Genomic DNA, 9362 nt, shown 5'->3' with positions numbered 1-9362 from the left:
GCAGTCATATTTAATGTTTATTCTGTATTTCCCCCATGCCTCAAACACCTCTTTATAATATCTAGGCACTTTCTCATATATGGAGCTTTTCATTATCATTATTAGACCGTTTTCTTCACATCTTCCATTTTTATATAGATATTCCCTAAAAACATTTTTCCATCCATAATCAATCCTATCGTACAGATACTTTTTAACAGTTTTTATTCGTATTGCTTTTTTCTTAATATTCAAATCCACCAGTTTCAATCCTCCTTCTTCATATTTCCCTATCAGTGTCTTTTGTGCTATTCTTGCCAGTTTCCCATCCCAAATGTAATTTGTAATTGTGCTGTTTAGCTCTTTATGCACCCACTCTGGCATGTCTATCACCGTCAAGGCATAGACAATCTTGGATAGTATTAATGCATTTACCACTAAAACCTTCCCCTTTAATTTTAATCTCCTCGGCTTCCACGCATTTAATGTGTTTTTCACTTTATTTATTACCCCATTCCATGTCTCATCTCTCGCCTCCTTTTCTTTCCCTCCCATATTTATCCCCAATATTTTCATATAATCCTTTGAAATTCTAAAAGGTATGTTACAATCACTTTGGCTTATATTTCCGACGTACATTATTTCAGTTTTGTCTATATTTACTTTAGCCCCTGCTGCTCTCCCATATACTTCCATTTTTCCCATTATCCTTTTCACGCTATTCATATTTTTTACCATACAAGTGGTGTCATCAGCATATTGCTGTATTTTGCTTTCACCTCCATTTGGCAATTTTATCCCCTCTATTTTCTTATCCTTCTTTATCATTTCCGCGAGACTTTCTGCAGTTAAGCTGTAAAGTACTGCCGATAGCGGGCACCCTTGCCTCACAGATCTCTCCAATGGAAAAGGATCCGTTATAGCTCCATTTATTTTTATCCTACTCTTTGCATTTTTGTACAATAATTTAATCCAGTTGATTATTCTTTGCCCAAAACCAAATTTTTCTAATGTGCAAAATAAAAAACTATGCTCAACCCTATCGAAAGCTTTATCAAGGTCCATACTTAAAATAATTCCACCATCCTTCCCCATGCATTCAATTGTGTCCCTTATTGTGCAAATAATGTCCGATATGTCCCTCCCTGGTATCCCGTACGCCTGTGTTGGTGCTATGATTGTTGGTGCTGCTGTTTTTATTCTGTTTACTAATACTTTTGCTAAAATCTTGTAATCTGTGTTTAGTACAGTTAGCGGCCTATAGTTTTCCAGTTTTCTTTTGCTTCCCTTATTTTTATATATGATCGTTATTAGTCCTGTTGCCAGCGACTCTGGTACCTCCTGCTCCTTCTCCATCTCTGCATAAATTATGCTTAAAATTGGGAGCAGCTCGTCGATAAATGTTTTATAAAATTCACTTGTAAGGCCATCTGTTCCCGGACTTTTATTGGTATTTAATGACATTATTGATTCTTTTATTTCTATGACTTTGATGTTGTCATCACACATACTTTTCTCATCATTTGTTATCGTTTTCTTAATATTACCTAATACTGTAATTCTATCTTCCTCCTTTGCAATTCCTTTTTTGTATAGATTTTTATAAAATGTCCCAACATTTCCAATAATGTCTACAAAATCATTTACTATCTCTCCATTTTCATTTTCTAACTCTTCAATATATACCCTCTCCTGTTTCCTTTTTTCTAATCCCAAAAAATATCCTGTGCATCTCTCCCCCTTCATCGCATATTTCTCCCTACTCCTTGTTATTGCCCCCATACATTTATTCTGTTCATAAACGTCCAGTTTGGATTTCACCTTTATGTATTGTTCTATGCTATGTTTTGGATCCTTATCAATTCTTTCTGCCTCTTCTGCCAGCTCATCCTTCAACCATTTTATTTTCTCTCTTTCTTTAAAAGCCCGGACCTTTGCATATCTAATACTTATTGTCCTTATCTTTTGCTTCAGTCTTTCCCACCATAATCCCTTGCTTCTGCATATGTCTATGTTATTTTTTCCATTCTCTATGCAGGCCACTATTTTCTTTCTATATCCCTCTTCCTCTAGGAGAGTATTGTTTAGGCACCACACTCCTCCTCCCCTTCTCTCTATCCCAGTACCAACCTCTATTGACAGGATTGCATGGTCACTGAATGATGTGAATTCATACACCATATTTTTTATAAATTTAACCATTGTCTGATGTGCTATACATAAGTCTATCCTGCTTTGTTTTAGTTCCCCCATTACTATTTGCCTTCTTGAGTATTCTCTCCTGTTTGGGTTTTCGTTCCTCCATACATCAATTAATTGTTTTTCCTCCAATGTTTTCAGAAAAATCTTTCTTGAAGTATCATTTTTTAATTGCTTCCCTCTTGCCACATCCAACCTTGTACTTTTTAAATTAAAATCTCCCACTATTATACAGTTTCCCACACACCATTTTCCTAAATCCAAGAAAAAAACCTTCCTGTCTGCTTCTATATTTGGTGCATATATATTAATTATTCGGTACTCTATCTTTTTGTATTTAAATTCTATGATTATGGCTCTTCCTTCTTTTCCTTTGTAGATTTCTTTGAGGTTTTCTACAGCATTATTTCTTATCAGGATTGCTACCCCACATGATTTATCCGTACCATGGTTTGTATACATAATGTCTTTCCATTTTGTTTTTATATCTTCCATGATCTGGTCTGTCCAGTTCGTTTCTTGCAGACATAATATGTCATTATTTCTACATTTATTTAATAGTTTTTCAAATTTGCTTTGATTTCTTAGCCCATTTGTGTTGAATGAAATCAAGCTTAACATTAAACATATAATTATGGTTTCATTCCCAACCTTCATTTTGTCCTTCTTTCCTCCTTCTTCCTCCTTTTCTCCTCAGCTCGGAGCACAGCTTTCCTTTTCTTTGTGGTCCCCTCCGCCTTTCGTTCCTTCTGCGGTCTGGTTACACTCTCTTCCTCTGAAATATCCTCGATAACCATGAAGTCCATCGCAGTTTCCCTCTCGTCTCGATTTCCTTCTCCATGCTGCTTTACTCCAATGTCGCCGGTTCCGTCTGCTGGAGTCTTTTCACGGGGAGCCTTCTCTCCACTCGATTCCTCTCCGGACCGGCTCTCCTCCTGCCCTGTAGTTTCCACCACGTCTCCTGCTGCGACGTCCCTCCGGGTTTGCCGTTCTTGGTTCTGCACCTTGGACTCCACCCCGCTCTCTGGGACGCCCCCTGGGTCTCCCTCCGTCTGCATGTCGTCATCGTCGCTTTTCTCTGTCTCCTCCTTCTCGCTGTCAGTGCTGTTGCCCTCCTCCTCCACATCGACATCTTCTCTCTCCGCTGCTTTTGGCACACACTCCCTTGCATAGTGTCCCTGTTCTTTACATCTGTGACATCTGAATTCTGGGCATTCTCTGAAGATGTGACCCGGTTGTATACATAGTCTGCATACTTTCCTCTGTCCGTCATGGATCACGCGAAAGTATTCTCCCCCCACTAGTGTTTCGAACTTGGTTGAGTAGGGTAACGATTTCACTGTTTCAGTGAACCGGACCTTCAAGAACCTGGTTCCATCGGCTACGTCCGTTCCTGGCCACATTCTTCTTTTGATTGGCGAGATTGCCTTAACTCCCCATTCTGCAAGTTTTAAAAGAATGACACGATCCACAATGTACGTCGGCAAGTTTAGAAATGATACCACTAGTTCGTCATTTCTAATTTCTTTTGCAAAAATCGTGCTCTTCTTTATTCTAATCCCATCTAACAGTTTATCCTTCCCTTCAACATTGTCCATTGTTATTTCATATTTCTTGGGCGTGGTAAAACGGCATCCATTCACCACCCCGCACGTTTTTTTAACTTCACTCAAAAGTTCCATCATAGTCACCATCTCATCTCCAATGATCTCTACCGCCAAGGTAAGCGCCCTCTCAAATTTCTTTTCTGTGCTTGGAAGAGGCTCCGAGGTACTTTTACTGCTGTCCGTGATCCTTCTCGTGGTCGTTTCCTTTCCAATGTCGGCATTCTTTGTCGGTTGCTGCATCTTGCCGTTGTCAATGATCCTGCAGGTGGTCGTGGTCTTTCCCTGGTCAGTATTCTTAGGCGATCTCTGCTCCATGCCGTTTTCCATATTCTTTGTCGTTGTGCTTGCCGGTCCGCTGTCAGCTGCCATGAGATCTGTCCTACTCCTCTCTACTCGCTCTCTCCTCTCTTTGACGTCACTCATTCAAAACACACACACCCTCAAAAAAAGAGATGTTCCCCCGAACAGCAAGCTGCTGGGGGAATAAAATCGAACACAAAAAGTAAAAAAAACACTCTCACTCACTTTCAATCTAGCCCAAAAAAAAACAAAAGAATTCCTCCTGCTCTCTCCACCTGCTCTCTCTGCTCCTTCACTGCCTGGTTGCACACCTGAACGCAATCAGACGTGATCAGTTGTGTTCAGGGTGGTATGGCCGTAAGCGATTAACTCCACCCACAATACCTCCTTTATACATGTGAATCATCACCATCATCAATGGTTCTTCTGTTGCTTTGCAACCATATCATCTTGAGGTGTGGGTGAGCGGGAGGGTCAATTGTTCCAAAATCAATCTCAAGGTGCAATTTTGTCATATCGTTGCAAGAAAAAAATCATTACAATTTTCAAAAATGACCTTCAGCAATATTGTCAGTGTTTCATATCCAGTTGTTTCCCTGATGCAGAGTAAACTCCCTGCTCTCTCATCGCTCTCTCCAAATAAGACAATTTGAAAATGATATGTTAATAAAACATGAATAAAGTAGTGTTTTGATTAGAAACAAATCTGATGAATGCTCCCTTTCACCTTTCAGTGATGATGTGAGGGTTCCATATTCTTTTTTCCTTTGATGAACAGTCTTTCCTGCTCTTTCCAAGAGGTGTCTCCTCTGAAGCAGCAGCAACAGCGCCCTCTGCAAAGAAAAGTCTAAAAAGCTTACAGCACCTGGTATTCCCAGGCGGTCTCCCATTCAAGTACTAACCAGGCCCCACCCTGCTTAGCTTCCGAGATCGGACGAGATCGGGCGTGTTCAGGGTGGTATGGCCGTAAGCGATTAACTCCACCCACAATACCTCCTTTATACATGTGAATCATCACCATCATCAATGGTTCTTCTGTTGCTTTGCAACCATATCATCTTGAGGTGTGGGTGAGCGGGAGGGTCAATTGTTCCAAAATCAATCTCAAGGTGCAATTTTGTCATATCGTTGCAAGAAAAAAATCATTACAATTTTCAAAAATGACCTTCAGCAATATTGTCAGTGTTTCATATCCAGTTGTTTCCCTGATGCAGAGTAAACTCCCTGCTCTCTCATCGCTCTCTCCAAATAAGACAATTTGAAAATGATATGTTAATAAAACATGAATAAAGTAGTGTTTTGATTAGAAACAAATCTGATGAATGCTCCCTTTCACCTTTCAGTGATGATGTGAGGGTTCCATATTCTTTTTTCCTTTGATGAACAGTCTTTCCTGCTCTTTCCAAGAGGTGTCTCCTCTGAAGCAGCAGCAACAGCGCCCTCTGCAAAGAAAAGTCTAAAAAGCTTACAGCACCTGGTATTCCCAGGCGGTCTCCCATTCAAGTACTAACCAGGCCCGACCCTGCTTAGCTTCCGAGATCGGACGAGATCGGGCGTGTTCAGGGTGGTATGGCCGTAAGCGATTAACTCCACCCACAATACCTCCTTTATACATGTGAATCATCACCATCATCAATGGTTCTTCTGTTGCTTTGCAACCATAGCATCTTGAGGTGTGGGTGGGCGGGAGGGTCAATTGTTCCAAAATCAATCTCAAGGTGCAATTTTGTCATATCGTTGCAAGAAAAAAATCATTACAATTTTAAAAAATGACCTTCAGCAATATTGTCAGTGTTTCATATCCAGTTGTTTCCCTGATGCAGAGTAAACTCCCTGCTCTCTCATCGCTCTCTCCAAATAAGACAATTTGAAAATGATATGTTAATAAAACATGAATAAAGTAGTGTTTTGATTAGAAACAAATCTGATGAATGCTCACTTTCACCTTTCAGTGATGATGTGAGGGTTCCATATTCTTTTTTCCTTTGATGAACAGTCTTTCCTGCTCTTTCCAAGAGGTGTCTCCTCTGAAGCAGCAGCAACAGCGCCCTCTGCAAAGAAAAGTCTAAAAAGCTTACAGCACCTGGTATTCCCAGGCGGTCTCCCATTCAAGTACTAACCAGGCCCGACCCTGCTTAGCTTCCGAGATCGGACGAGATCGGGCGTGTTCAGGGTGGTATGGCCGTAAGCGATTAACTCCTCCCACAATACCTCCTTTATACATGTGAATCATCACCATCATCAATGGTTCTTCTGTTGCTTTGCAACCATAGCATCTTGAGGTGTGGGTGGGCGGGAGGGTCAATTGTTCCAAAATCAATCTCAAGGTGCAATTTTGTCATATCGTTGCAAGAAAAAAATCATTACAATTTTCAAAAATGACCTTCAGCAATATTGTCAGTGTTTCATATCCAGTTGTTTCCCTGATGCAGAGTAAACTCCCTGCTCTTTCATCGCTCTCTCCAAATAAGACAATTTGAAAATGATATGTTAATAAAACATGAATAAAGTAGTGTTTTGATTAGAAACAAATCTGATGAATGCTCCCTTTCACCTTTCAGTGATGATGTGAGGGTTCCATATTCTTTTTTCCTTTGATGAACAGTCTTTCCTGCTCTTTCCAAGAGGTGTCTCCTCTGAAGCAGCAGCAACAGCGCCCTCTGCAAAGAAAAGTCTAAAAAGCTTACAGCACCTGGTATTCCCAGGCGGTCTCCCATTCAAGTACTAACCAGGCCCGACCCTGCTTAGCTTCCGAGATCGGACGAGATCGGGCGTGTTCAGGGTGGTATGGCCGTAAGCGATTAACTCCACCCACAATACCTCCTTTATACATGTGAATCATCACCATCATCAATGGTTCTTCTGTTGCTTTGCAACCATAGCATCTTGAGGTGTGGGTGGGCGGGAGGGTCAATTGTTCCAAAATCAATCTCAAGGTGCAATTTTGTCATATCGTTGCAAGAAAAAAATCATTACAATTTTCAAAAATGACCTTCAGCAATATTGTCAGTGTTTCATATCCAGTTGTTTCCCTGATGCAGAGTAAACTCCCTGCTCTTTCATCGCTCTCTCCAAATAAGACAATTTGAAAATGATATGTTAATAAAACATGAATAAAGTAGTGTTTTGATTAGAAACAAATCTGATGAATGCTCCCTTTCACCTTTCAGTGATGATGTGAGGGTTCCATATTCTTTGTTCCTTTGATGAACAGTCTTTCCTGCTCTTTCCAAGAGGTGTCTCCTCTGAAGCAGCAGCAACAGCGCCCTCTGCAAAGAAAAGTCTAAAAAGCTTACAGCACCTGGTATTCCCAGGCGGTCTCCCATTCAAGTACTAACCAGGCCCGACCCTGCTTAGCTTCCGAGATTGGACGAGATCGGGCGTGTTCAGGGTGGTATGGCCGTAAGCGATTAACTCCACCCACAATACCTCCTTTATACATGTGAATCATCACCATCATCAATGGTTCTTCTGTTGCTTTGCAACCATAGCATCTTGAGGTGTGGGTGGGCGGGGCGGTCAATTGTTCCAAAATCAATCTCAAGGTGCAATTTTGTCATATCGTTGCAAGAAAAAAATCATTACAATTTTCAAAAATGACCTTCAGCAATATTGTCAGTGTTTCATATCCAGTTGTTTCCCTGATGCAGAGTAAACTCCCTGCTCTTTCATCGCTCTCTCCAAATAAGACAATTTGAAAATGATATGTTAATAAAACATGAATAAAGTAGTGTTTTGATTAGAAACAAATCTGATGAATGCTCACTCTCACCTTTCAGTGATGATGTGAGGGTTCCATATTCTTTTTTCCTTTGATGAACAGTCTTTCCTGCTCTTTCCAAGAGGTGTCTCCTCTGAAGCAGCAGCAACAGCGCCCTCTGCAAAGAAAAGTCTAAAAAGCTTACAGCACCTGGTATTCCCAGGCGGTCTCCGATTCAAGTACTAACCAGGCCCGACCCTGCTTAGCTTCCGAGATCGGACAAGATCGGGCTTGTTCAGGGTGGTATGGCCTTAAGTGATTAACTCCACCCACAATACCTCCTTTATACATGTGAATCATCACCATCATCAATGGTTCTTCTGTTGCTTTGCAACCATAGCATCTTGAGGTGTGGGTGGGCCGGGCGGTCAATTGTTCCAAAATCAATCTCAAGGTGCAATTTTGTCATATCGTTGCAAGAAAAAAATCATTACAATTTTCAAAAATGACCTTCAGCAATATTGTCAGTGTTTCATATCCAGTTGTTTCCCTGATGCAGAGTAAACTCCCTGCTCTTTCATCGCTCTCTCCAAATAAGACCATTTGAAAATGATATGTTAATAAAACATGAATAAAGTAGTGTTTTGATTAGAAACAAATCTGATGAATGCTCCCTTTCACCTTTCAGTGATGATGTGAGGGTTCCATATTCTTTGTTCCTTTGATGAACAGTCTTTCCTGCTCTTTCCAAGAGGTGTCTCCTCTGAAGCAGCAGCAACAGCGCCCTCTGCAAAGAAAAGTCTAAAAAGCTTACAGCACCTGGTATTCCCAGGCGGTCTCCCATTCAAGTACTAACCAGGCCCGACCCTGCTTAGCTTCCGAGATTGGACGAGATCGGGCGTGTTCAGGGTGGTATGGCCGTAAGCGATTAACTCCACCCACAATACCTCCTTTATACATGTGAATCATCACCATCATCAATGGTTCTTCTGTTGCTTTGCAACCATAGCATCTTGAGGTGTGGGTGGGCGGGGCGGTCAATTGTTCCAAAATCAATCTCAAGGTGCAATTTTGTCATATCGTTGCAAGAAAAAAATCATTACAATTTTCAAAAATGACCTTCAGCAATATTGTCAGTGTTTCATATCCAGTTGTTTCCCTGATGCAGAGTAAACTCCCTGCTCTTTCATCGCTCTCTCCAAATAAGACAATTTGAAAATGATATGTTAATAAAACATGAATAAAGTAGTGTTTTGATTAGAAACAAATCTGATGAATGCTCACTCTCACCTTTCAGTGATGATGTGAGGGTTCCATATTCTTTTTTCCTTTGATGAACAGTCTTTCCTGCTCTTTCCAAGAGGTGTCTCCTCTGAAGCAGCAGCAACAGCGCCCTCTGCAAAGAAAAGTCTAAAAAGCTTACAGCACCTGGTATTCCCAGGCGGTCTCCGATTCAAGTACTAACCAGGCCCGACCCTGCTTAGCTTCCGAGATCGGACAAGATCGGGCTTGTTCAGGGTGGTATGGCCTTAAGTGATTAACTCCACCCACAATACCTCCTTTATACATGTGAATCA

At 41.1% G+C, this 9362-nt stretch overlaps 6 non-coding genes and 2 pseudogenes across 6 annotated transcripts; all 8 read right to left on the bottom strand.

Moving 5' to 3' along the window:
- Nucleotides 1-4938: 4938 nt before the first annotated feature.
- Nucleotides 4939-5057, bottom strand: LOC138408293 (5S ribosomal RNA). Its single transcript, XR_011241612.1, has one exon. It is a non-coding gene; the product is annotated as a 5S ribosomal RNA (ribosomal RNA).
- Nucleotides 5058-5547: 490 nt separating this feature from the next.
- LOC138408083 (5S ribosomal RNA) lies at nt 5548-5666 on the bottom strand. Its single transcript, XR_011241401.1, has one exon. It is a non-coding gene; the product is annotated as a 5S ribosomal RNA (ribosomal RNA).
- Nucleotides 5667-6156: 490 nt separating this feature from the next.
- Nucleotides 6157-6275, bottom strand: LOC138408082 (5S ribosomal RNA). Its single transcript, XR_011241400.1, has one exon. It is a non-coding gene; the product is annotated as a 5S ribosomal RNA (ribosomal RNA).
- Nucleotides 6276-6765: 490 nt separating this feature from the next.
- Nucleotides 6766-6884, bottom strand: LOC138408081 (5S ribosomal RNA). Its single transcript, XR_011241399.1, has one exon. It is a non-coding gene; the product is annotated as a 5S ribosomal RNA (ribosomal RNA).
- A 490-nt stretch (nt 6885-7374) lies between these two features.
- On the bottom strand, nt 7375-7493 carry LOC138408856 (5S ribosomal RNA). The gene has a single exon (XR_011242177.1). It is a non-coding gene; the product is annotated as a 5S ribosomal RNA (ribosomal RNA).
- Nucleotides 7494-7983: 490 nt separating this feature from the next.
- On the bottom strand, nt 7984-8102 carry LOC138409857 (5S ribosomal RNA; annotated as a pseudogene).
- A 490-nt stretch (nt 8103-8592) lies between these two features.
- Nucleotides 8593-8711, bottom strand: LOC138408855 (5S ribosomal RNA). The gene has a single exon (XR_011242176.1). It is a non-coding gene; the product is annotated as a 5S ribosomal RNA (ribosomal RNA).
- Nucleotides 8712-9201: 490 nt separating this feature from the next.
- On the bottom strand, nt 9202-9320 carry LOC138409856 (5S ribosomal RNA; annotated as a pseudogene).
- Between the last annotated feature and the right edge of the window lie 42 nt (nt 9321-9362).

This window comes from Paralichthys olivaceus, chromosome 5 (assembly GCF_024713975.1).
Source record: "Paralichthys olivaceus isolate ysfri-2021 chromosome 5, ASM2471397v2, whole genome shotgun sequence".
NCBI classification, from domain to species: domain Eukaryota; kingdom Metazoa; phylum Chordata; class Actinopteri; order Pleuronectiformes; family Paralichthyidae; genus Paralichthys; species Paralichthys olivaceus.
Note: the sequence above shows the minus strand (reverse complement) of the source record. Positions and strands in the feature narration are given on the sequence as shown.